At 41.2% G+C, this 26277-nt stretch overlaps 1 long non-coding RNA gene across 1 annotated transcript; it reads right to left on the reverse strand.

Moving 5' to 3' along the window:
• Positions 1–551: 551 nt before the first annotated feature.
• LOC309863966 lies at positions 552–25398 on the reverse strand. The gene is made up of 3 exons (XR_014311319.1): positions 25170–25398; positions 16701–16905; positions 552–1685 (listed from the first exon to the last, which is right to left on the reverse strand). It is a non-coding gene; the product is annotated as an uncharacterized lncRNA (long non-coding RNA).
• Between the last annotated feature and the right edge of the window lie 879 nt (positions 25399–26277).

Raw genomic sequence — 26277 nt, forward strand, 5'->3', positions numbered from 1 at the left:
GGCTGGAATTTTTTTTGGGGGGGGGGTGTCTATTCCTTCCCTGATAGCTTATGGAGATATGTTTGAACCATTAAAATAGAAAGCAAAAGAAACAGAGTAATTCAACCCACGAACTAGGGAAGTCAGTCTTTAACAGAATACTGTAAATTCTTGGACTACGTGATAACTCTTTAGATTGAAATTCAAATCTTAAGTCCCAAGGTCCCCTTATCTTTCTAATCCTATGTTAGGAACTTTCTTATACATTATCCCATTTAATTTCTGGGATGAAATTGTGCCAGCAATATATTGCTTTTTCTTTTATTCTCCAAGTAACACATGTTCACTCTAAAACAAACAAACAAACAAAAAAAAAAACTGATAAAAGGAGACATTTTTAAATTATCTATTATTCCTATGCCCAGAGAAAAGTATTTTAATAATTTAATATTTATGATATGTATTAATCTACTATCTTTTCCTATGCATATGTAACATATAACTTTCTACTACTGAAATTTTAAAGCTACCTGTTCTTTGAACAAGATAATACTGAATATTTCAGAGCAAGATAATAGTGACATGCAATATATTTTTTTCTACAACATGATAAGGTTACATGAAGTTCCATTGTGCACCATACATTATGGTACATTTAACTGATTCTCTATTGTCGGGGACTTTAGCTGTGTCCAATTTTTAGTTATTATAAAGAGGCTTTGATCAACATTCTAAAAGCAAAATCTTTGCACATATCCATGATTTTTCCTTTCAGACTGATTCTCACTAGTAGAATTTCTGGGTCTCAGCACAGTGAAATCGTAAGGCTTTTCTTCTGTATATTGCCAAATATCCCTTGAGAAAAGTTATAGCAATTTACATGGCCACAAGTGGTATAAAATCAAGCACTAATTTCCCTGTAACACTGCCAGCATTTTTATCTTTGCCAATTTTTTGGAAGAAAAATTAACTTTCAGTTGTTTAAAATGTGCAATTCTTGACTTTTGCCAAGGAAGTTAAATATATTTTCCATGGGTTCACTGGCCATTTACTCACATTTCTTCTTATATAAAGTGATGTTCATTTCTTTTGTCTGCTTTGAATTAACTTGTTCCTCTTTTTCTTGTTGATTTCTAAATGTTTTATTATTATATCTTCCACTGATAAATATCTTGTGATTAACTCTTTCATAGGCACCAAAAATATTGTCTCCCCGTTTGCTTTTTAATATTATTTAGTATTTGGTATACATAAGTTTTCATGATAAATGTTTATGAAGTCAAATTATCTTCTGTATTTTTCTTTATGATTTTTGTACTTTCTGGAACCCTTAGAAAGACCTTCCAAGATTATAAAATATTTATTTCATTATTTCTTAGAACTGTGAAGTTTTGTGGGTTTGGTTTTTTTTTTTTTTTTCACATTTAAATCTTTATTTTGGATGTGGCCTCGAGCAGAAATTTACCTTTATTTAATGGCTAGTCATTCTCAGGTAATCCATTCTCCTCCCACTGACGTGAAAGGCCAGCGTTATCACAAAAAATTCTGTTCTATTTGGAGTCTCTTTCTATTCCATTTCATTGACTTCACACAAAGTGTCTCTCATCATTCTTCTGTCCTGCCTTTTCCATTTACCCTGCTCTACCACGGGGAAACAAATTCCTTTTCTGTACAAAATGAAGACAAGTCGCCTGTTTTTAGTGCTCCTTAAAAAAGCAAAAGAGTGAAAATAATGATTAACCATGGATATTTTTAAATAGAGGAGTGTCATTTCAAAGGAAATCATTCCTAAAGAAATGGGCTTTAATCCCCTTGTTTTTGTTACTATCAGCCATTAGCAACTGAAAGGAGGGAGCCGGGAGTCCTGCTAAAACACTTGTCTCTCTCTTTGTTAACCCTTGAGTTACAAGGAGATGCATGCAGTTGAAGGGAGTTGGCCAGATTAGCAGGGCTCTACAAGCCACATCTATGAAGCAGAGCGCAGTGACCTATCCATCTGGCCATTTCCATCTGTGGCTGCTCCTTTAAGATGGCAGAGTTAAGAACCCACTTATGATATTGGGTAGTGTAAGTAGGTCTTTGACCCTGCACCAAAGACCTCTATCACTCACTGTTTCGAATCTGTTTCTGGTCAACTCCGGTTGGCCCAAACGCAGCTCTAATGAGACTGAGGTCATGGGTTCAATACCAGTGTGGTCTAATTACCAATAAGTCAACTGTTCCAGGGTCTCCGCTTGTATTTCTAAACCAAGCCAGTCATTTTGCATATGCCCAGCTTTGGTGACTCAGGGGACGAGGTGAGAGAGCACAGATAAATCAGAACAAATCTCCCACCATACTGGGACTTGCACTCAATGCCCTGCTGTTGGCAGGTCAGTAGCAGGGTTTGGGATCCAGGCAAGGAGAGCTCATTTTTATATTGGAACAACAGCCATCAGTAATTGGCATATACTCCACCCCATTCTCCACCCCATTCCCCCATTATGGGAGAAAGATTGCCAAACTCCCATCTCAAGGGACTTAGTGTTCTAATTTAGAGGATAGAGATTGGAGAGGATGGGAGGTTGATGGGGGGGGGGAGAGAATACAGTGCTTTAACAGGAATGTTTTAGTAACCACCGATACATACGGGGAGATCAAAAAATGAAATGGAGATGCAACCCTTCTTGTTAATTTCATTATGAAGTAAATAAAACATGTGAAAACTTGGAAAACAAAAGAAGAAAAAGGTCCATTCTCACCCACACAACGCATGCACAATTAGAAATTTTAGATATCGCTTTTTCATTTCATTTCAATGCATTGCACAAATAACATTTTACAGGAGGAAGAAACATTTTTCAAGAAAATGGAAATCACCCACCATCTCTAACAAAGCTATTATTTTACATTTTTCCCGGAGATTTCCAGTCCTCACCCACAGAAGCACTGGGTCTGGGGGTAACTCCTCATAAATGCAGAAGTCCTCCAAGGCGATAACCCTAAAAAAAGGCCCATCATTAAAATCCCCCAGGAAATCGAAGATGCCCGGTATTCTCAAGACCCCTTACACTTCACCTACTAAAGAAGTTTCTCTAATCATGAGTATTCAGCGCGATGTCATTTGGAAAACATCAAGGCGGGGGAGGGGAAGTGCTCCTGCCTAACACGAAGGCAGCACAATTGGAACTCCCCTTTAGAACGTACTGTAATTTCTCATGGAAACACTTTGTGAAAAGCCAGTCATATATCGTAGCCCCTAAGTATGAAACCATGGGTCCCTCCAACCACACAAAACAGCTGTGCCCTTGGAGGAAAGGTCATCGGCTGCAGTCGTGTTTCTTTTTACTTTTAAAGAACTGTCAGACCATGTTTTATGCAGTCCTTATGACAGGGTGCTGTTTATTGTATGACCAAAGCTGCCATAACTTCAGGACGAGGAAACTGCCTTTATTTGGAGAGTATATATCTTTCTGACTTGCAGGAAAGATGAAAATTAAGAACGGCCCCTTTTCGAAGTGGGTCTAAGTATTCTTTGACAGTCTCCTACTATATTTCAAACATCTTCGTCAGACCCATAAAACCTGATGCTGGCCTCGCTTAGCCCAGCTGAAGCTGGGTTGGAGTAAGGACATTTATCGCCAAGTGTGGTGTGAATGCTGCCACTTGGCAGATGTTTTTGGCCAAGGATTTTTAAACCGGCTTGCTTGGTGCCCCTGAGGACAATGCAGTGTAGATAAAGAAATCACAGGGCGTTAGGAGATCCTAGTGAGAGCCGACGTTTATGTCATTTGCCAGGTTCTGTGCTAAGCGTGCTACATGCATTATCTCAATTCGTAATCCTGTGACACAGATAAGAAAGCCGAGCTGGAAAGAAATCAACCAGCTTGTCCCCAGGTCACACTGCTGCAACGGCAGGGTGTTTGGATTCAAACCCAGGGCTCCACACTCTGAGCCACCCTTGTAATTAACATATGTTGGTCACGTGATGCTTCCCAGGTGCTGTGGCCCCACATGATAATGACAGTCTCCGCCGCCCTCCCATGTTCCTCTTCCTATCAAAATTGCGTCGGAGAAAGTAAGTTGCCTCCGCAGGGTAACACAACCCCGTGACAGTTTACATTTGAAACCAGCTCTGTATGACCTCCAGCTCCTTCCTCCAACGCCCAAGTTCTTGACCCGGAGAGTCTTCTCAAGACGAGGAGTAAAGCAAATGTGAACCATTTTCAAAAACCTGCTCCAGGGCTTGATTGTCGGAAGGATCAGTTGGGGAGGGAATGGGACAAATTCGCTTGAGAGCTCTGCTCAAAATCCTGGCCAAATTCTGCGTCAGTGTGTTTTTATATTCTAGTGCAGGTGAAACTAGGAACACTGAGCTGCTTCAGAAATCAGTTTGGATCTGCACCAAACTTATGAGGGACCAGTGGTTACTAAATAAATACAACCTGGTCATGTAAGTTAGTCAAGCAATGCCTTGCCTGGGGTCATGCAGTCCACTGTGGCATAGTGAAGTCCAGGAGAGTCTCCTGCCAACTAGAAGTCTCTGTCGGGATGGAGAAACCGTGAAGGTCAGATCGAGTAGATGAAGCAACCATGGAACCTTTTTCTGCTTCGAATAAAGTCACAAGAGAGCCTGACAGCTGACAGACACATTTATCTTTTCTCCTTCCCCTCAGGTCGCCCCTCATCTCACCCATCCCCCCCCACCTTGCCCGCGCCCTCTCTCTTCTCACCCCTCCCTTAGCCACCCTGTGATGGTGGGAAATCACTGGATAGGTGGGCTGGCTTCTAGCCCTTGCTCTCACACTCACTAGCTTTGTAACTCTAGACAAGTCACTTAACCTATGTCTTTCGACCTCACTGCTTCATTTTTTTCAGCAGATTTGTATTAAACGCCAAATGAAATGCTCATATTTCATAGGTGATGTGAGGACTCAGGCCAACTGGACTCTGCAGTCCTTTCGAGGTTTAAAATGCTGTGACTCTCTCCCTCTGCTGTGATACTCCTTTCCTTCTCCTTCTCATCTTCTTCCTTCCTTCTCTGTATTTCCTCTGTAACCTCATTCCAGTCCGCTTCTGCGGCTCCCATGGCACAGACGGAGAGAGACAAAGATAGAGGAGAGAAATTCAAAGATGGTGGGATCTTCCTTCCTTCCTTTCTTCCTTCCTAATCCCAAGGTGCTTTTCTTGGGCTTTTCAGGGACTAAAGAAACCTGTCTTAATTCATTTGTTCCTTCAGACAAACTTTCTGAGTGTCTGCAGGTGCCAACATTTTGTTAGGCATGGTAAATGACAATGACCACCAATGGGATCTGGGGAATATTTGCTCACACTGATATGCAAACCGTGGTTCCTTGGGGAAACCCAAGGAGCTGATGCTCATTATAATCACTTACCACTAAAGGAATGTCCAAACCAAGCACATGGACTACCTTAAAAGTGACAGTCTCAGGAGCCCACCGCAATAAAGCCTTCCCATAAATGCAATTCTGATGGCCTGTAAGGACTCTGGCAAGTGCCAGTTCTGTGTGTGTCTAATGTACCCGCCTTTCTGGCTTGAAAATTCCAAAGGGCTCAAAGAACAGCTACAGCAGTGCAGTCTAACAGAACTCTAGGATCACGGAAATGTTCTATATCAGAACTGTCTGATACTACACGAAGCTAGAGGCTACCAGTTGGGACAGCACAGATACAGAATATTAGAAGCTCATATGAAAGGACACAGGACTCCTAGACTGGATAGAGCAAATACGTAAAATGGACATCAGGTGATGTCCATTATCTGATAATGGAAATGTTAAGGACAGTCACATGCTGAATTGTGGGATTTTTAAGAGGAAAAATGCCAAAACAAGAAGGGAGGGATTTTAGTCTTAGAGAGTTTCAGGGGGCCCTGGCACACAGCTCTCTGAAACTTCACTGGATGGATGAATGGTTGCTACTGGTTCTGGTTAGGTTGCTTTGGTTATGATAAAGAACAGACACCCACATACATCAGCTTGAGCAAATGATGGTAGTAGTTGTAGTAAAACTGTATTTCTTCTACATAGGGGGCAGGATCTTTTGGACTGCCCAAATCAGCTGACGGCAGCTGGGTCTCACAGTGATTGGGTGGAAGACATTTTCACAATTTTTTCAAAAACATCAAGTCAGACACCCTTAAAAACGGTATAAGCACTTTTCTGGGTTTTAGTGCTGATAAATGTCCATGGTAAATGATAAAAATGATAAAATGATAAAAACAGCTTTTAAAGGGTATGTCAGAGGCAAGAAGAATAAGGAGGTCTTCATGTTTGGGGCAGAAGTTCTTGTTAATTGATCACGGATAGAAATAAAACTACTTGGCTTCTGTTCATATTTTTCTTCCTATTTCATCCTAGGGAGATCAATCTTCATGTGATAAAAGAGAATGCGAACATTGTAATAGATAAACCGAAGTTGGTTATTATAACACACCTCATTGCCCTCCGTGAGTTTAAGTCTACACAAATTATGCCACCAGCATCGTGTAGAAGCAATTAAAGCTGAAACGCTACAGATATCTTCTGAACACCCATGGAGAATGAAAGGAGTGTCAGTTGACTGGAGAGGACTCAACATATCCCCAGTTTTCCAGAAAATGTAGGGAAAATGCTTCATAAGCTGAAGACCAAAAGGCTTGATGGCAGTCTCTAGAATAATTTCAAAGTGCGTTTTAAGGGAGGTGGTATGTGGACACACTTCGAAAGGAAAGCAGTGATCACCAAAAGTCAGAATGGGGTCACTGAGAATAAATCATGCCAGTTTACCTTCCATTCTGCTTTTGGCACAGAGAATTGCAAAAACACGTACTAAACTGTAAGGTATTTGACGGGGTCTCTCATTAGCTCCTTTGGACAAGATTTAGAAATGTGAGCTAAATGCTGGTACCATTGGATAGATTAGTAAGCACTTGGATGGCTATTCTCAAAAATTTGTGATTAATAGATGGCTGTCAACCCAAAGGGAGGCTTCTAGATCATGCCACAGAACTATTTGTCCTTGGCGTGCATGCTCTGTTAAACATTTGCATGACTTAGATGAGGACAGTGGTGATATGCTTATTAAATCAGCAGATGACAGGAAACTAGGAGGGAGAGATAACAGATTTCAGGCCCCAAATTTTCTCAGTCTGAGAAAATAGGCCAACTTTAATAACTTTTCAGTGTGAAAATCTGCCCTAATCCATGTTGACAAACAGCCCCCTTCAGCTCCTTGAAAGACCAGGTAGGATAAAGACAGGGAAACTTGGCCTGTCTTTAACTGAGCGACTATTTTAATTATTGCTGTTACCATCCTTATTTCCAGCTTCCACCATTTTCCATAATCAGACCACCCAAACTAATTTGCTTTCCAGTCTCTTGACTGCTTTGTTTTGCTGTCAGAATAACATCACGACACTTTAAAATCATCCCCTGGCTCTTGTTAAGAACTGACCTTCAGAATGCCCCCTCTGTCCCTTGTCTTCATGCCCTACTCACCAATAAAAAGTTGCCACGAGTCAACCTCTACTTAGAGCTCCTAGTACTTTACTCCCCTTCCTGGTAAGAAACTCACCAATCTTATAATTTGCCTTGGGATGAAATTGAAGAGGCTTCCGTCCTCAGTGACACACACAGAGCCTGGGCTCTCTGTGTGGAGTTACACTATCCTCTGTCCAGTTCTGTTTGCTCTCTGATGTCATCTAGAAGCCAGCCCTTCTTGGCTCTTTAACACTTTGGGACTATGACCCCTGTAACATACAATGGGCGATTAGAGCTGGTTGCATTCTAAAAATCAGTAAGACAAGCCCAGAGGCACCAGCAACGTGTATTCAACTGATTATGAACTCCAAAACTGATGTGATCCTAAGATGTGCTCTCAGAAGTTACCAATCTGTCATAAAGGAAGAGAACCTCTTGCTCTTCTCTGCTGAGTCAGACCACGCTGGGTACTACCTGGAGAAACACTATCCAATCAAAACCTCCTTGGAGAAGAATGGCTAGCAGAGTTAAGAGGCTTGACACCAAGTGAATAAAACAAACATTGAAAACTTGGGGTGTTCAGCCCTGAAAAGACCATAAGAGCTGCCCACAGATTTTAGGTCTGGCATATAAAGGACTGGAGTTATCCTCCCAGACAAAGCAAGCATCAAGAGATGAAAAGTCCCGAAAATCAGATTTCTTACAACAATCTCTGACACTGTCCTAGGCCAGCCCAGGCTACCTAAAAATGTTCTGAATTCCCTGCTGCTAGAAATGCTCAAAAAGAGACAGTCTATCATCTTTACTGTTAAATTTGAAATGCAGGGGTTAGCATCTAGTTAATTAGAAAACCTTCAAAGCCCTTTACACCTGAGGTCTATGATTTTATAACTACATGTGTGATTTAACTTGGGCTATTTTGTCTTAATTCTCCTGGTCTACTATTCCAAGAATACATTCTAGAGAGGGTATACGGTCTCTCTATTTAAGTGTGTAAGGCCAGGCAGAGGAACATTGGGGAAGACCAAGATTAATCCTTCTTTAAAGATACAGCTGGTAAATATCTGCTGGGTGTACAAAATTCTGCTCATCATTCGTAACAATCTTTGCCCCCACCCGAGCTCCCTTGGGTCCTTTGAAATATGACTTTAATTCTGTTCTCTTATCAGAATCTGGACAACAGGTCAGTTTTCCTCCCAAGCCTTCCTCTTCACAGATAGGAAGTTCTCCAGGACACTGCGGCCAAGCTTGGCGTTGGGGGCCTTGCTTACTCAGCCACTGAAACCCACACAACCACCTGATTGGCTCCTTTTTATCCCAGCATGAGAAGGGGAACAGAGAAAGGAGGGGGTCATTACACAGAAGAAGCTGACTAGGCCCATTCATCTTCCTGCATCAGCCCATGGCCATTCTGCTCCTGGGCTTCTTTCCATCCCTGGGCCTGTCTCTCCACTAAAGAGCCTCAAAGTGACTCCCATCTTTCTCCCATGCCTCTGCGTCAGCCTTCTCAAATAAGCCCTCTGTCTACATCATAGAAATCTCTGTCCAAAACCACACAACTTTTGCATTTTACACAGCTTTCAGACTATTGTCTCTGGGCAAGGAAGGTATGATTATTTTCATTATTTCTGTTACCATCACCATTTCCTGAAAGCTTACAATGTCAACCTTTTACCTTACTTTCTTTAACATATGAGGAAACAAGCCATGATAAAGATTATTGAATAATAGACAAAGGTCAGAGCATGTTCTAGAGAGAACCTAAAATATGTGGATGGAAGGTGCAACCAGATTACATTAAAAGATCTTTTCAAATCTAAGGACACAGAAAAAGGAAGAAAGAGAGAAAGAAGAAGGAAAGACGGAGGGAGGATAGGAGAGAGGGAAAGAAGAAAAAATAACCCAGAAAGTAGAATGGCAGTTGCCAAGCTCTTGAGGGAAGGAGCCCGTGCGAGTCAACATTTAAGGGGACAGAGTTTGAGATTTAGAAAGTGAAAGGAGTTATACAGATAGATGGTGGCCACAATGGCACAACAATGTGAATGTGGTCCTACCACTGAATTATACACTTACAAATGGTTAAGATAGTGAATTTTATGTTAGGTGTATTTTACCACAATTTTTAAAATGGGGGAAAAAAGATTTTTTTTCAAACCTAGATTTTGACTCTATGATTTTCAGTTAGAACTTCTAAGAACAGAACATAGTTAACACACAGGCCACAGGAATCTGAGACATGATGTGAAAGTAAGTGAGGAAGGAAGGAAGACATGCACCCCAGCAGAAAAGTCATAATTCTTATGGGTAAGAGAATTCCTCTATCCAACACTCGACAGTCACCCATCCCAGTCTTGGTTTTCTGGATTCTCAGCCAACAATAAATTCAGAACAGCACATCTGAAGAGAGTAGGACAGAGCAGGGAAAAGACGTTAGGCTAAGATCAGAGTCTAGAAAAGATATTGGATAATGCTTAAAAGCATATACAAAACTAATAAAAATCAGCAGGCTGAGACCATTTAGTGCTGGAGCAAACAGCTCTTCACAACTCAAGGGGCCCTGAGGGCTTGACCCAATGACCGATGTACATAATCAAGTCATCAAAGCATCATTGAGAAGGTTAAATAACACTCAAAGTTCTTAGTTGATGAAAGAAGAAAGTATCAAATGCTTTTTAGAAATATTCTCATAAGATGCCTTGAATTTCTGTCTAGGTTGTCATTTAAAATGGAATATACAGTTGTCTGGAAGACTCACTGATGCAGAACCCTCATTTTCCCATGATGCCTGATAAATAAGCAGACCAGAGAGTTCCAGAAAGCTTAGTAAGCTCCAAGAAGGTTTCTCCCTCTCCTGTGTTGTCTCACTCTTTTATGTGTGCTTCCAGTTAAGGAAACACACATGGGCCACAAGGAACCAGATTATCAATACAAACAACAGGCCACCCATCCGCTCGGCTTGAGGAAGGCCAGCCACCTCTGAGGACTGGCGGGTAAACTCTGCTCAGTGAAAGTACTCTCAACTGAATGGTAACCACCTGATCCAAATACATACTCTCTTTTGGTAAGAACAAATGTTATGAAATAAAGAGAAGGTGAGCTAACTGAGTTTGGTTCCCTCTTCCAAAGCTATTATAGATACCAGACATGTCAGTCAGAATGCTTAACAAGATCACTGGCCATTTATAAGGAGACTTAAGCACCCATAGTCCTCAAGTGATGGCATGCGTTTCTTGAGCCAGGGATAGCCTTAATTGTACCAGAAATGGGCACCTGATCCAAGGTCGGCCAATGTATAGATTGATCTCGACCAGTGAGGTCGGGCATAAAACAATCTACCTACAAGGTAATAAGCAACCTTTCTCTCCCATCAGAATTTGAAATGAAAAACATAGAGAGACTCAGCCAGTGTGCTTGGGATATATACCGAGTAAGATACATTCTCTGTCCTCATGGAGCTCATTTGTGGACAGGTAAATGCTATTACCATAATTGCCACCAAGTTGTGAGCCAAATGTAAATTGGTGCAACCATTATAGAAAATAGTGTGGAGGTTTCTCAAAAAATTAAAAATAGAAATACCAAAATTCTACTTCTGCATATTCATCTAAAGAAAACAACAACACTGAGTCAGAAAGATCTGCACCGCCATGTTCATTGCAGCATTATTCACAATGGCCAAGACAGGAAAGTAACCTAAGTGTCCTCCATGGGATGTATAGATAAAGAAAATGTGGTATATAGGTAAAAATGGAATATCACTCAGCTACAAAAAAGAAGAAAGTCCTACCATTTCTAACAACATGGATGGAACTTGATGCTATTATGTTGAGTGAGATAAGTCAGACAGAAAAAGACAAAATACTGTATGATCTCACTCATATATAGAATCTAAACAAACAAATTGAATTCATAGATCCAGAGAAGAGATTGGTGGCTGCCAGAAACAGGGCGTGGGGAGGAGGAGAGGGCGAAATGGATGAAGGGTGTCAAAGGGTACAAACATCTAGTCATAAGATAAAGAAGTCATGAGATGCAAATGTACAGCATAATGACTGTGGTTAACAACACTCTGTTGCATATTTAAAAGTTACTAAGAAAGTATATCTTAAAAGTTCCCATCACAAGAAAAAGAAATTGTGATGCTGTGTGGTGATGGATGTGAACTAGACTTACTGTGGTGATGATCATTTCACAATATTTATAAATATTGCATTCTGTTGTGTACCTGAAACTAACATAATACTATTAAATGTCAACTACAATACAATAAAAAAACTATAACAAAACCTTTCTACGACCCCCTAAGGCAACTGGGAAAAACATCCACACGTCTTTCTCTGGTCTACACGTGATCGAATCCCACATTTTTTCCCCATACTTCCCCATGTCATTCAGGCCTCAGCTCCAGGGCTGTCCAGAGCCATACAGAAGTCTGAGACCAGAGGGGAAATATGCTCCCCTCTCGATGTTTTCATGTATTTTTTGACTGATTAATATTTTTCCAGAGCATTAAAGTAGTTGAAAAAATATCAAAAACTTTAAAAGTTTATTAAAACTCACATTATTTTAAGTTTAAACATTTTATTTATACCCAAACCAGAATTTATTGGCATCAACAGAAGCAAACTCACCAAGAATATGTTCAAAATTTCTTCCTAGATGATCTCATTTTCAATTGAGAGAATTGCCATATTTGATAACATTTCCTGACCAAGTGATAATCTTAAACAATTTTTGATTAGCTTCACCTTACTGATCCTCTTTTATTTAAAGTTTTGATATCTTATTCCTTATGTTTTTTTACACATTAATTTTGCTTTTAAAAAAAATATTTCCTTAAAATAGTATTTATTTTGATTATTGAGATTTTGGTGCCCCCCCTAAATTCTGTGCCCAAGTCTGTGCTTACCTGGCCCACGGGGTCACGGGCCTCTTCCACTCAAAGGCCAGCTCCTCAAAGAGGTCTTCTCTGACATTCTATTCAAAGTAGCCTTCCCACCCTACACTTTCCTAGTTACCTTGTCTACTGTTACCCTGATTTAGTTTTAAAAGTAATTCTAGGGCACCTGGATGGCTCAGTGGGTTAAGCCTCTGCCTTTGGCTCAGGTCATGATCCCAAGGTCCTGGGATTGAGTCCTGCATTGGGATGTCTGCTCAGCAGGGAGCCTGCTTCCCTTCCTCTCCCTCTGCCTGTCTCTCTGCCTTTCAAATTAAAAAAAAAAAAAAAAAAAAAAAGTAATTCTATTATTCTAACTTATCCTACCATTTAATTTTTTTTTAAAGATTTTATTCATTTATTTGAAAGAAGGAGACAGAGATAGTGAGAGAGCGTGAGCAGGGAGGAGAGGGAGAAGCAGACTCCTCGTAGAGCAGGAAGCCAGACATAGGACTCAATCCCAGGACCCCAAGATCACGACCTGAGCTAAAGGCAAATGCTTAACTAACTGAGCCACCCAAGCACCCTGCTTTTAAATTTTTTCTTAAGTTCTGTCTTCCACAGAAGACATTTAAGTTCTGTCTTCCACAGAAGGATTTTCCACCCCAGGTAGAAAATCCATGCAATGTGTCCATCTTCTTCACTGTTCTAGCAACAGCCCCTATAACAGCAGCTGGCACACATCTGATAAAATAATGCATTTGGGAATAATTGGATTAGAGATGGTCATTGAAGCCTGTGTGTTTCGAAGAATGTATGATATGAAAAGAAAAGCTCGTCTAGAACAAATCTCTGGGAGACAACAACTTTTAGGAGCAGGAAAGAAGAAGACTCTAAAAAGGTAACTGAAGTGCTCGCTTCGGCAGCACATATACTAAAAAGGTAACTGAAGTATCAAATGTTGGTGAGAATGTAATGGCAACAGAGCTCTCATTCACTGCTAGCAGAAGCGCAAAATGGAATAGCTACTTCGGAAGACAGTTTGGAGGTTCCTTATAAAACTAAACATACTCTTATCAGCATAGTCTTACTGTGAGCCAGCAGCAATTGTGCTCTTTGGTATATATCCAAAGCAGTTGAAAATTTATGTCCACAAAAGAACTTGTACGAAGATAAGTATAGCAGCTTTATTTGTGATTATCAACACTTGGAAGCAACCAAGATGTTCTTCAGTAGGTAGATGGACACGAAAACTGTGGTACATCCAGTCTATGAAATAGTATTCAATGCTAAAATACTACTACTAATAATAATTATTATTATTATTAGAAGAAGAAGAAGAAAAGAGCTATCAAGCCATGGAAAAACATGGAGGAAACAATATTAAGAAGAGGCCAATCTGAAAAGGCTACATACACACTGTGTGATTCTAACTGCACAGCACAAAATAAAGAGCCAGAAAAAGATCCACAGTTGCCAGGAGTTGGGGGAGGAGGAAATGACTAGGCAGACCGCAGATGTTTAGGACAATGAAACTATTCTCTGTGGTACTACAATGGTGGATACATGCCATTACACATTTGTCCAAACCCATAGAAGGCACAATATCAGGAGTGAACTCGAATATAAATTATCTGGACTTTGGATGATAATGTGTCAATGTAGGGTCATGGATTGTAACAAATGTGCCATGCTGGTGAGGGACATGGATAATGGGGGAAGGGCTAGCCATGTGTGGGGGTAGGGGGTAAAGAGGAACTCTCTGTCCCTTCTGCTTAATTTTGTTGTGAATCTAAAACTGCTCTAAAAAAAAGTCTATTAAAAAGGGGGGGGGGGGGAACAACTGCGAAAGTACAGAGAAACAGAGGGAATCCGAAGAGTAGCTCTTGAAAACAGCAAAGGATAAGATTATTTCAAGAGGGCGTGGCAGTCATTGCCTAATGCTGCCAAGGGCTCATCTAAGATAAGGATTAAAGGGGGGGGTCTCTTGAATTTAGAAAGAGGTCATCCTCTACTTTCGCAGAAGCAGATTCGTTGAAGGATGGTGGGTGAAAGCCAGATGGAGGGATGAGGAATAAATGGGTAGTATGATGATAGTAGAGCTTACAATAATGACAACTCTAAATGTCTGGCAGTGAAGGAGCCACAGATAGAGGAAGGGGACAAAGGTCAAGAGACGACTGATGTTTCTAGATTGGGACAGACATGAACATGTTTAAATATTGATAGGGAAAAGCCAAGAAAAAGGAGAGGTAAAGAATGATAATGTAGGAAAGGGGATAACTTATATTGCATCTTCCTAAGTAGGTGGGAGTAGGTAGGAACCAGGACACTGGTGGAGGGATTTACCTTGAACGAGAGGGGAATATCCTATTCTGTTGTAAAAGGTAGAGAGGAGAGAAGACCATGAATAGTCAGGATCAAAGAATGGTGCTTCCTCGGAAGCTTTCTATTTTCTCCCATGAAATTGGAAGTGAGATCTACTGAGGAGAAACTATGAAGCGATTGGATAGGAGGTTTTATTTATTCACTTCACAAATATTTATGGGGTACCTACTATGCCCAGTCACTGTCTTGGGTACTTGGAATACATTAATGAAAAAAGGGATGACTCCTGTCATTGTGGAGTTTAAATTCTGGCATATGAAAATAGGTAATAAACAATAAACATAATAAATGAATTATCTAGTGTGTTAAGTTATAAATACTGTGAGAGAGCTTTGCGCAGTGGCAGTATCGTAGCCAATGAGGTTTATCCGAGGCACGATTATTGCTAATAAATACTGTGAGAAAGTAGAGGGAAGAGGTGGAAAATGCCTAACAGGGAGGCAGAGAGCAGCTTGCAATTTCCAACAGACAGGTGAAGGTGGGCTTCACTAAGAATAGGAAGTATGAGGAAGTATTTGAATATGATGAAGGAATTTGATGAAAATCTGGAGGAAGAGTCTTTGAAGAGGAACAAAGAGTGCAGAAGTTCTAAGATTGGACACTGTGTTTCCCATTGCTGCTGTAACAAATGACCATGAACTTTATGGTTTAAAACAACACAAAATTGGGTCACCTAGGTGGCTCAGTCAGATAAGTGTCCTACTCTTGGTTTTGGTTCAGGTCACGATCTCATGGATTGTAAGACTGAGCCCCACATGGGGCTCCATGCTTAGTAGGGAGTCTGCTTGAGATTCCCTCTGTCTCTGTCACCTTCCCCCTCTGGCCCCGCTCATGCTCGCTCTCTAAAATAAATAAATAAATCTTTGAAAAAAAAAAAACCCTACAAAATTTATTCTTTTAAATTCTGGAAGCAGACATCTAAGATCAGTTTCATAGGGTTAAAGTCAAGGTGTCAGCAGGGCTAGTTCTTTCTGGAGGCTTCAGGGGAAATCTGAACCTCTTCTAGTTTCTGCAGGCTGCCTAAGTTTCTTCTTTCTCTCATCGCTCCAACCTGTTGCTTCCGTCCTCACATCTCCTACTTTGTTTTCTGTAGTCAAATCTCCCTCCTCTTCTAAAAACAACTGTGATTACATTTAGTGCCCACCAAGACAATCCAGGATAATTTCCCTATCTCAAGATCCTCAGTCACAACTACAAAATCCCTTTGCCGCTGTAAGGTGATATTCACAGGTTGAGCAATTAGAACCTGCATATATTTGGAGGCCATTCTTCAACCTACCACAGTCCATACTCTGGCTCCCAGAGATCCACATTCATCCAATATGTAAAATACATGTAATCCAGGGTGCCTGGGTGGCTCAGTCAGTTAGGCATCTGGCTCTTGATTTGGGCATAGGTCATGATCTCAGGGTCATGAGATGGAGCCCTGTTTAGCATGGAACATGCTTAAGATTCTCTCCCTCTGTCCCTCCCCCACTGCACACTGCACATGGGTGTGTGCATGCACTCTTAAAAAAAAAAAAAAAATACATGTACCGCCATCGCAACATACCTAAAAGTCTCAATCCTATACAGCATCAATTCTAAGTCCACAATTTCATCTAGGTGTCATCAACTCAAAAATCTCAAATATTATCTAAGTCAAATACAGATGGAACTCTGAATAGGATCGATTCTGACGCAAATTTCCTCTCTACCTACGGATTTGTAAAACTAGAAAACAAGTTATCTATCTGTTCCTAAAATTCAAGGGTGGGACCATCATAGGCTGCCAGGTAGAGACATTCCCATTCAAAAAGGAAGGAAAAGGATGGAAAAAAGCATCACTAGTCCTAGACCATCTTGTAATCCAGCAGGGCAAACACCATTAGTTTTCAAGACCTGTAAATAACATCCTGTGGCCTGAGACTCTACGCTTTGGACCCAAGGTTCTACTTTCTGAGCCATCCTTCTTATTTCATGAAGGGTAGCATGTGTTTGCAGCTGAATAGTTTTACCTGCTTCCTGTCCATAGAATTTGGGGACTTCTACAGCTCTCTTTCATTTTGTCTTCTTAGGTCAAGCTGGTGGTGCTTCCACTGGTGTGACATTCTCAGAAACCTTGCGGGCCTCCTGCCTCCTGTGTATGTCTTGGGGATCCGTTTGACTCCATTAGACCCTTCCACAGGCTTCTCCCGGTTATCTTTTCTCTGTTCCTGGCTTCTGTGGAGAAGGTTGAGTCACACACCTAATCTCTTCAAAGAGTCATCTGTATGACTGAATACTTTAAACCGTGATCCTAGACACTAACTAAAGTTTGCCCAGTCACACGCTTTGCTTTCTCTCCAAAGCACAGCTTCCCTGATAGTAAATCTCCTAGTTTTAACATCTTTTGCTGTCTAGATAACCTGAGAATTTCCCAAATCAAGTCCTCTTCATTTTTCTTAAAAGTTCTTGATTCACAGAAGGCTATGCCTTCAACATCTTGCTTGGGAATCGCAGGTAAATACCTGCATTCATTGTTTAACAGTTCTGCTTCCCACAAAACTGTAGGACACAACTCTGTTGTTTTGGCTGCTTTCTGCCAAAGATTCTTTTTTCTCCTGTTTCCAAAAATGTGTTCCTCATTTACTTCGGAATCCGTACTGGTAGCACCTTTAATATCCAAATTTCTACCAACAATTTCGTTATGGTCATTTGTGTATTCTCCAAGACAATATGGACTTTTCCACAACAGGGAAGGAGTTCTCACTTCCTCCTGAGCCCTCACAGGCAGAGTTTTAACATCTATATTTCTACTGACAGTCTGCTGAAGACAGTCTATCTAGGCTTTTTCTAACGTGCCCTTCAAAATTTTTCTGGCATCTGCCCACTGCCCAATTCCAAAGCCACTTCCACATTTTTAGGTATTTGTTAGAGCAGCACCCACTTTCAGGGCATAAAATCCATGCCAGGATTCAAGCAGAGAAATAAAACAAGTAGAATCAGATATATAGTAAGAGATTTATCGCAAGGAATTGGCTTATGTGATGTTGAAGCAAGATGTTGAAATCACTACTTGGAAATGATATTGTGAGCCTGTCAGGGGTGAAGGTCAATGGAAAGAAAAGTCCAGCAGACAGCCAGGAAATTGGCGAGGCAAGTGCTAAATCTGTAGGGCAGGCCATCAGGATGGTGAGCTAGAACTTACAGGAATGAGCTAAAGTTGCAAGAACTGAAGAACTGAAGAAAGCTTCAGTTCTGCTCTTAAGGCCTTTCACTCATTGAATCAGGTCCACCCACAGTACCTAAGATAATCTCCCTTACTTAAAGTAAGCTTATTATGAGCTTTAATCTACAATCTACAAAATGCCTTCACAGCAACACCTATATTGATGTTTCAGTAACTAGGAATGATAACTTAGTCAAGTTGACACATAAACCCACCATCAGAGTCATGTTCAAGATTTAGCAAGTGGCTAAATTTGATTGTGGCTGGACAGGTGTCGGCAAGAAAGCAGTAGGAGGTGAGAGCCTGAAATGCTGAGTACTGTAGGGCACTGAGTAGAATGAAAAAGTTTTGAAATAGCTAATTCAGAGAATCAGAAGGCTGAAAAACCCAAGTGAAGAATGTACCAGCCTCCATGATAATGCTATTTTCTTCAGCAGTGAAGCAGTCCCCAGTTTAGGCAAGTTGAAGTCAGACACTAGAATGATCCAAGGGTTTTTAGAGTGTACATAGTGGAAAAAGAAAAGGGGGCAAGGAATTTAATTGGCAAGGAAGATGTGGAACAGTAAAGCATGAGGCCCAAACTGGGTGGGATATAAAGTGAACGGTGGATAGGGGAAGACCTAGGCATCAAGAGACTCAAGGAAGACTATAATAACAAGGCCATATGATCAAGGAAAATGTAAAATAGGAGTAATTATATGAGACAGGCATGAAATTAAGAGGTCCGGTCAACAGTGGAATGTCTACACTTATTGTTTCTGGGATGGGATAGGTATGGGTCACGATAGGATACGTGATATATTTTTGGAAAGTACAGCTGATGAGGAGTACAGTAAAGCTCTCAGAGATGAGCCAGACCTAGAGTGGAAGTTAGGAAGATGAGCCCCATCCACCAGTGTCTTCACTGAATGAGGGGTATATGTCCAGAAGACAGCTAGTGATACAACCAGAGGAGTAGCCCTATGGTGCAGGCTAGAAGAAAGCAGGGCTTTTCTTTCCCCTGTGGAAGCACGGGTGGAGTCAGAAAATGAGAATTATCCATTTGAGAAAGCTACCAAGAGAAGCAGTATCCTTAGGAAAGAGGTTGGTTTCAGTTAAGGAATGGATATAGAGGTAATCTTCAGTGAAAAGGTTGAGGATGCAGAGAATTTGCTTCCTAAGGGACCAAGGAAGTCTTGGAAAGGAGAGCAGTGGGGAGGGGAGTGGGGAATCAAAGCAGAGAGCTATAAAGATGAGAAGAAGTTACCTGGATGGTACCAAGGATCACAGAGAGAGGAGGCATGATGGGTTTACTGGTGGGGAGAGGGACACTCGGGCCTTGAGTGGCCCAGGGCCTGAGTGGAAGCCACTTGCAAGGGAGGCCTAGTCTGCTGGATGTTTAGATTCTGGCTTCTCCGGCAGACAGCAGTAGTCAAGACTGATGACAACGGGTTCTCTGTAGATGCCATTATACCATCCTGCAGTGGGATTTTTTTTTAAAGGTTTTATTTGTCAGAGAGAGAGAGTATGTACAAGCAGGGAGAGCAGCAGGCAGAGGGAGAAGCAGGCTCCTGCTGAGCAAGGAGTTCAATACAGGATTTGAATCCAGGACCCTGAGATCATGATCTGAGCTAAAGGCAGACACTTAACTGACTGAGCCACCCAGGTGTCCCCTGCAGTGGGATGTAAGGAGATTTAGAACCCTATCTATACAGGTGACTACTTAGAAATGATATTATGAGTCTCTCAAAGGTGAAGGTCAATGGAAATAAAAGTCCAGCAAACAGTAAAAACATTGGACAAAGTCATAGTTCTAGATACACACATACAATTTTATATTTATTTCGAGTGCTATCAGTATTAGATACAAATGAAAGTTGAAGTCGTGGTTGTAGAGAAGGCTAAGTGTCATCTAAAGATACCATCAGAGGGACACCTGGGTTTAGTTGGTTAAGCGTCTGACTCTTGATTTCAGCTCAGGTCATGGTCTCAGGGTCATGAGATGGAATCCTGCATGGGGCTCCAGACTGGGTGTGAAACCTGCTTGGGTTTCTCTCTCTCTCTCCTACTCCCTTTGCCCCTCCCTCCCACCTCCTCTCTCTCCCTCAAAAAAAATAAATAAAGATATTATTAGTAGTAATAATAATAATAATGATAGCAAAACATATTGAGCACTTACTCCATAGAGTAGCTGGCAAGGCACTACTCTAGCACACAACCTATACCCATTCAATATCCAAACAACCCTATGCATAGGTATTAATATTTTTCCTATTCTACAGATGACATCACAAAACTCATAATGATGGAACTAGTATTGAATCCAGAACCCATACTCTTAATCCCAATGCTAGTCTACCAAAAAGAGAGAAGTGAAGACATAAGCCTGCAGAACATCATTATTAGGAACATACTGCAGAGAAAATATAGAAACTGTATGTTGCTGAGATATGGGTAATGGATCCTAAGTATGGTCTTGAAAGTTGATTTTAAGATAAGGTACTGACAGGGGTGCCTGGGTGGCATAGTCAGTTGAGCATCTGACTCTTGATTCTGGCTCAGGGTCCTGAGCTCGAGCCCTGTGTTAGGCATCATGCTCAGCAGGGAGTCTGGTTGAGATTCTCTTTTTCCCTCTCCCTTTGCCCCTCCCCTGCTCTCTCTCTCCCCCTTAGATAAATAAATAAATCTTTTAATAAAAAAAGATAAGTTGCTGATGGTATCTGGCTTTCTTGCCTTTGACTTTTTTCTTCAAAGTAGAATATGGGATAAAAATGAGTTCAATTTAGTTGGGTTTCAATTAATGAAAGTTTTGTGGTATCTGCTTAGTGGTTTAATAAAAGCAACTTAAGCACTGGGAAAATTTCCTCTAGTCTTCCTGCATTCCCACAAGAAATTTTTATTTAAAAAATAATAATCACCATAATAATAATCATAATTTTTCTTATCTTCTAAAGTGGACTCCTTGGACTTCACTGGCTAAAGCAGTTACTGTGGAAGGATCAGGGGTTAATTTTAGTTCTCCTGGGTTGTGAACACTGACTTGGGACTAAAGGAAAACCTTCATCCAATTTTTTTCCAAATTAAATCAAGAGCATTGATAATTAGTTTCTATCAAAGACATCTAGTGGGAAATGAAAGAACTGAGAAAGCCATAAGCTGCCTTTACTTCTTCATTAATATTTGCTCCCAAATGCAGGTCAAATAAACTACACTCACAGTTTTAAATGAGTTGCTTTAAAGTTGATGAATTATTTTTCTCCTTGGATTTATACCACCCGTTGTGGCTAATTATTCCCACTACATTCTCCTCTCTTACTTGAGGTTTTAGTCAAACAAAGAAAACAAAGCTAAGCTCCATAGACACTCTGTTTTGCTTTAAAATTTTCTTTCACCACATATGCAATCCCACTTTGAATAGTGAGAGGTTTGTTCTCACAATCAAAGCCCCTCCTGGCTCTGATAGTGGATGAGGTCAGCTGATTTTATGACTTTTTGAATCCCTAGCACAGAAACACAGTTTAGAAGACAAGCCTGTAGGAGCTACAAGTGCAACTCCATTCTGACCACATCCTAATTTCCCCTGGTTAAAGCTTTCTTTCACTCCACCAGGCCTCAGCTTGCTCATCTCCAAGATAAGGGGAAGAACACTGTGGTAGAGATGGTTAGTTAGTCACCCAAATTTGTGCCTCCCCTCCTAATGCAGAGTTGTTCCTGGGAAGTAATCATTCAGCCAGAAACTAGATTGCCCCACCCCTCTTCTAGCCAAGTGGAGCTACAGGACTAGTTTTCACCAGCAGAAATTCAATAGAGTTCTGTGGGCTTGGGTTTTCAGATGGTGGACGAGCACTCCTGTTTCTGGCTAAAATAGAACAGCAGGGACTAGATTTACCCTGATGTCCGAAACGATTAAAACATCAGATAGTAGATATGAAGCAATGGTTCTCAAGACATAGGACATCAGAAAACAAAGAGCAGTAGTCCTGGAGTGAGGGGAAAGAAATGAGGTGAGCCCACTTGACTTCCCAAACTAAATGGTCTGGAGAAAGTTTCCAGTGTGCATCATAGGGAGGGGAAATCCAGGCTGAGTCCATCCATCTCCCTGAATTGAGGATACAGAGTAGGAGTCTGGGGAAGCAGAAGCAGCTAGAGGTCACTGGCCAGAGTACAGGGGATACGAGAGGGTGCTGCATGGAGAGACAAGTCTGGGGCTCCATAGACAGTCCCCATTGAGTACTTAGTCGAGTATTACTTAGCACATGTGTATAATAAACTACCCAAGGCCAAGAAAAGAACCACTCTAAAAGATTAGAGAGAATAATGCTCACACCACACACAGGGCCAGGATCAGTACCTGTTCCAAATACCCAGAGTGGAAGCATCAGAGTACTAAAAAGAGCCTTGCCTCACAACTGAAGACAGATTAATCTTAAATAAACCCTGCTCTGATCTCACCTAAAAAGGCTTACCCAAAAGGATTAAACCGGGGCACCTGGGTGGCTCAATCAGTTAAGAGTCTGACTCTTGATTTCAGTTTAGGTCTTGATCTCAAGGTTGTGAGTTCAAGCCCTGCATTTGGCTCCAAACCCAGCATAGAACCTACTTACCAACAACAACAAAAAGATCAAACTGTTTTTAAACAACAGCATCCAGAACAAAGCTCAAGGCTATTTGTTAGAATGCAAAAACATCCATTACCAAATAATATCAAATAATACAAAATTCACAATGTCTAGCATCCAACAAAAGTTGCCAGGCATACAAAGAAGAAATACACAATCCATAATGAAAAGAAAAAAATCAATTGAAACTGACCCAGAAATGATACAGATGGTAGCGTCAATAGAAAAGGACAATAAAAAAGACAATAGAAGGTTTATAACTGTATACCATATATTCAAGATGATAGAGGAAAGATAGAACAAGCTAAATAGAGACATAGAAGTTTTTTTTTCCCCAAGATTTATTTTATTTATTTTAGAGAGAGAGCGAGAGTACAGTGTGGGAGAGGGAAAGAGAAACACAAGCAGACTCTGTGCTGAGTGCAGAGCCCAATGCAAGATTTAACCTCACAACCCTGAGATCAGACCTGAGTAGAAACCAAGAGTCAGAAACTCAACCAACTGTGCCACTCAGGTACCCTGAGATATAAAAGGTATTTTAAAAGAACCAAAGTCAGAAAGATTAGAACAAATACAAGAAAACTACTAGAACTAATAAGTGAATTTGGCAAGGTTTCAGGATGAAAAATTAATATATAAAAATCAATTATATATATAATGATATATATATGGTGTGTGTGTGTGTGTGGTAGTAGTAGTAGTAGTAGTAGCAAGGAACAATTGGAAAATGAAGTTTAGAGATTTTATTTATTTATTTGACAGACAGAGATCACAAGTAGGCAGAGGCAGGCAGAGAGAGAGGGAGAAGCAGGCTCCCTGCCGAGCAGAGAGCCCAATGTGGGGCTCAATACCAGGACCCTGGGATCATGACCTGAGCTGAAGGCAGAGGCTTAATCCACTGAGCTACCCAGGGGCCCCTGGAAATGAAGTTTAAAACAATACCATTTATAATAACAAATAATATGAAATACACATAAATTTAACAAAAGATTTGCAGGACTCGCACATTCAAAGCAACCCTCGGAACATCCCTATGATGAACTCTGTCAACAGAAAGCACCTTGCCTGGGCAAACTCAATGGGTGCTTCCATTGTCCCCGAATCTAATTAGGTGTTTGATCCCCCCCACTCTCCTACCTCTTGTCCACCAGCATGAAACCTGTCCCAAGGTTCCACCTTCTTTTGTGTCCTCTCTATGACTGGAGCTAGAAGGGCCTCTAGTAATCCCTCCTTTCCATAAAAAGTCATGTCTTCAATGTTCCATCTTCTTTGTACCCCAACATCACCTCCATTTTCCTTCTCCACCCCTGGATCTCCCCCCTTGCTGGGTGATTGACCATAGGGATTTTCACTCTTAGAGAAAACTCAGTCCCCTGACCTCAAGGTAGCTCACCCCAAATCTCTCCCATCTGGTGGAGCCCAGGATTCCACCATCCGCAAGCTACTTAGGGCTGGATTATTTTGTTTGGAATAACATTCTCGTGGGCCCTTCACACGAGTCTTAAGTACTCAGTTTGGTCTCAACTCAGGGTCCCTCTATCAGCCTTGTCTGGGGTTTGCTCCTGATCTTCCGGCTGAGGAATGCCTTTATCAGGAGCCAACAGTCATTTTTAGTGAGAGGGCTATCAAAATCTGTATGGGGGGAGAAATTTTTTCCTAAAAAAGAAAATAATCTGTGGAGATACAACTTACCCACAAAGACAATCGTCTACATTATTCTGCAGAACAGCTTATGCTTTTTAGAGACTCTAATTGATTTGAAAACTATCCTTTCCAAGAAGAAAAAGATCTTTGATTTTGCAACACCAAGGTCCCACTAAGCTGGTTTTAGTGTGACCAAGAAATATTTGTCCTAAAATTCTTCAAGATCCCGTCTTTTAAAAGTACATTTTCCCAAAGTTTCCAAGATCCCAGGACTAACTCTTTGGCAGGGCTCAAATTCGCAATATCTGTTTTTGTCTTTCCCCTACAGACACCTCAGCAGTTCAGGCAAAAAGGAAATATTTCTAAACCCCCAGTCTAAAATGGGAAGCTGGCCACCCACAGCAAACCCCAGGGGTTCCATCCTGTATCTTGTTACAGGAAACACACACATATACACACACATATAACCTATATATATTATAGCTTATATCATATATATATATCACAATATCCATATATTATAGATAATATACAACACACTACATATTAAGTTTGCTGACTTATAACAGCCCAAGCCTATGAAGGGCTGCCTTTGCCAGTGTCCCCTGTACCCTCAAGTCTTCCCTCCAGAGTCTCTGTTCCTAATTGTGGGACAATGGTCCCTCTACCCTACATTTTTATTAGCTGATAAAATAAGAATTTAATAGACATGGGGAAGAGTAAACCTATACCATTCGAACTAAAGCATCTATAACTCTATCTGCACATTAATACTAGAGGACTGTAGTAATTATCTGCATCCAACAATGCAAAATAGATTCTGGAGGAAAATTCATTTTGTGTTCTAAGCAAGTAATTTTGAACACAATTCTTGGTGCCTTTATACATGCTTATAATGTCCTATATCCTGCAACATTACCAAAAAACATGGTTTTCTCTCTACACTTTCTTGGGAGATAAATAGCAGACCAAATGCTAGGTCCATCCTATTAATGGAAAACGGGGAGGCTAGGGAGAGGATAAAACAAATTCACCTTAGGTCCTGAGTAGATTCTCCTTCCGCTAAGCAGGACCGCTTGCCTGCCTGCATCAGTCTCCCCAATACTTAGGTGAAGCGCTGGAAAAAAAGAAGGAGAGGGACGCCTGGGTGGCTCAGTTGGTTAAGCAGCTGCCTTCGGCTCAGGTCATGATCCCAGGGTCCTGGGATCGAGTCCCACATCGGGCTCCTTGCTCGGCAGGGAGCCTGCTTCTCCCTCTGCCTCTGCCTGCCACTCTGTCTGCCTGTGCACACTCTCTCTCCCTGTATCTCTGGCAAATAAATAAATAAAGTCTTTAAAAAAAAAAGAGAGAAGGAGAGTGGACCTTGCCCAAAGACAACACTTTATCACCATGGTCCCACCCAGCAGATCTAGGAGCTTCAGTTATTCAAAGTCTTCTGTGTTGGCCAATTGGAAACATTCAGCTATTGCACTATGATGGGGGGAATCAACACAAGACCCCAAGGGATATTTTGACTGTGCCAGGCTTCCATCAATCAACCCAGAACTTTCTGACTGGAAATGAAGTATCCCAAACTCTAAATTCTCCTTCCTGGTTCCCCAACCCTGCCAGTTCTAGGGAATGCCACCATGTTCCCTGGACTTGTTCCCTCATGTGTTCTCTCACTGGGCAACATTTTGTTAACACTCCAAAAGAAACCGTTACTTCCACTGGTTCCATGCCATTCCTTCATCATAACCCACCACAGGCTAGCATTTCCGTGGCTGTGCGGGGTATTTCCAGGCTCGGCTATTACCAGCGAATGCGGTGACATTAATATGAGTAAATGCAGGAAAAGGGATGAAATAAAACATATCCTATTGAAGGAAATGAGAGCTCCTTAAGAAAGGAAAACACACATAGGAAAAGACGTGGGCATATCAGAATACAAATAGGGCACTTGGGAGTAGTGGATTCCACAGGCATGATGTTATTGAAGTATTTGATACTAGAGTAAGCACCTGCAGATATGAATTACATCCTCGTGCAGACCACTAACATTAGAGTACTGACATCTCAGGAAGCGCTTATGTTATATTTCAAATCCCCCTGCCCACTGCGCAAATATCCAGTAAATCAATCAGTAATAAAGGACACCAACTA

This window comes from Mustela nivalis (genome assembly GCF_964662115.1).
Source record: "Mustela nivalis genome assembly, chromosome: 4".
In the NCBI taxonomy this organism is placed as follows: domain Eukaryota; kingdom Metazoa; phylum Chordata; class Mammalia; order Carnivora; family Mustelidae; genus Mustela; species Mustela nivalis.